This window comes from Dipodomys ordii, unplaced genomic scaffold, assembly GCF_000151885.1.
Source record: "Dipodomys ordii isolate 6190 unplaced genomic scaffold, Dord_2.0 Scaffold3, whole genome shotgun sequence".
Taxonomy (NCBI): domain Eukaryota; kingdom Metazoa; phylum Chordata; class Mammalia; order Rodentia; family Heteromyidae; genus Dipodomys; species Dipodomys ordii.
In genome coordinates, this window is record NW_012267219.1 from 2,062,105 (window position 1) to 2,064,444 (window position 2,340).

Here is a 2,340-nt window from a genome sequence, read left to right on the forward strand (position 1 = left end):
ATACTTTTTTTCCCCATAGAGGTTGGACATTTATTTATTTATTTATTTATTTTTTTGTCGGTCGTGGGGCTTGAACTCTGGGCCTGGCGCTGTCCCTCAGCTCTTCAGCTTAAGGCGAGCGCTCTACCACTTGAGCTACAGCGCCACTTCCGGTTTTCTGGTGGTTTATTGGAGATAGGAGTCTCACTATCTTTCCTGCCCAGGCTGGCTTTGAACCGTGATCCTCAGATCTCAGCCTCCTGAGTAGCTAGGATTACAGGCGTGAGCCACCAGCGCCTGGCAGGTTGGACATTTATATTTGAACCAAAAATATATAATTGTTCCTTTTTCTCGTCAGCAACATTAGTTTTTCGTGTGTGTGTGTGTGTGTGTGTGTGTGTGTGTGTGTATGTGAATGTGTGTTGGTCCTGGGGCTTGAATCAGGGCTTGGGTGCTGTCCCTGAGGTTCTTTGCTCAAGGTTAGCACCGTATCTCTCTAGCCATAACTCTACTCCCAGGTTTTTTTTTTTTGGTGGTTATTTGGAGGTAAGAGTCTCATGGGCTTTGCTACTCAGGTTAGCTTTGAATCTTGATCTTCAAATTTCAGGCTCTTAACTAGCTAGTATTACTATTGTGAACCACTGGTGCTTGGCGTGTGTGTGTGTGTGCACGTGTGCATGTGTGTGTGTGGGGGGGGTGTGGGTGTGTGTACTCAGGGCCTGTGTGCTGTCCCTTAGCTTTTTTTTTTTTTTTTAACTCTACATTAGTGCTCTACTATTTGAGCCATACCTCTACTTCTGATTTTTGGTAGTTAATTGGAGATAAGTCCACAAATTTTCCTGCTTAGGCTGGCTTTACATTGCAATCCTTATTTCTCAGCCTTCTGAGTAGCTAGGACTATAGGTGTGGGCCACTATCCCCAGGCATGTGTTTGCTTTTATTACTTGTGCTTTTGAGGTCCTATCCAAAAAATAAATTAAAAAATCTTTATATTAGATAGGGACGTGTGGCTCATGCCTGTAATCCTAACTACTTAGGAGGCTGAGATCTAAGGATCACTGTTCAAAGCCAGCTTGGACAAGGAAAGTCCAATGAGACTCTTATCTCCAATGAACCACCAGAAAACTGGAAGTAGCTTTGTGGCTCAAGTGGTAGAACACTTGCCTTGAGATGAAGAGCTCAGGGACAGCACCCAGGCCCAGAGTTTAAGCCCCATGACAGACAAAAAATACATACAAAAAAAATCTTTGTATCAATATCCTGCAGTGTTTTCTTTAGGTTCTCTTCTAGTAGTTTTATAGTTGTTTTTTTTTGGGGGGGGGTCGGGTCGTGGGGCCTGAACTCTGGGCCTGGGTGCTGTCCCTCAGTTCTTCAGTTCAAGGCTAGCACTCTACCACTTGAGCCACAGCGCCACTTCTGGCTTTTATTTTTTGCTTATGTGGTGCTGAGGAATCGAACCCAGGGCCTCATGCATGCAAGGCAAGCGCTCTACTACTGAGCCACCTTCCCAGCCCCAGTTTCATAATTTTTTGTTTTTGTTTTTTTTTTGTTGGTCGTGGGACTTGAACTCTGGGCCTGGGCACTGTCCCTGAGCTCTTCAGCTCAAGGCCAGCACTCTACCACTTGAGCCACAGCCCCACTTCTGGTTTTCTGGTGGTTAATTCGAGATTCGAGTCTCACAGACTTTCCTGCCCAGGGTGGCTTTGAACTGTGATTCTCAGATCTCAGCCTCCCGAGTAGCTAGAATTACAGGCATGAGCCACTGGTGTCTGACGACTTTTAGCTTTTTTGCTAGTTCATTGGAGCTAGGAGTTCCACAGAATTTTCTGCCCAGGCTGGATTTGAACTGGGATGTTCAGATTTCAGCCTCCTGAGTAGCCAGAATTACAGGCATGAAGCATCAGCATTCATCTTGAGTGATTTTTACATTTAATAAAAGATATGTCTAGTTTATTCATCTAGTTTCCCCAGAACCATTTACTGAAGAGATTGTTTTTTCGTCAGTGTATGTTCTTGGCAACTTAAAAAAAAAATCAGTTGGCTGTAAATGTGTGGATTTATTTCTGGGTTCTCACTTCCATTGCATTTAGAGTCCTATTTTTATAAATGGTCTGGCCATGATCTGTTTGTATATTTAGTCTCTCAAACAGAATACCCAGGAATACTAAAATATGAATTAGAAGAAGGTTATAAAATCATAGAGCACTTTACAAACATGAAGGAAGCCTGTATTCCATTGTTGTGCAGATCTTCCAAACAGTTTTGCTATGTTAATAGTTAGCTCCCTGGGCTGGTAATGTGGTAGAGTACTTATTTAGGATGCATGAAGCCCTGGGCTAGGAAGGTGGCTCAGTGGTAGAG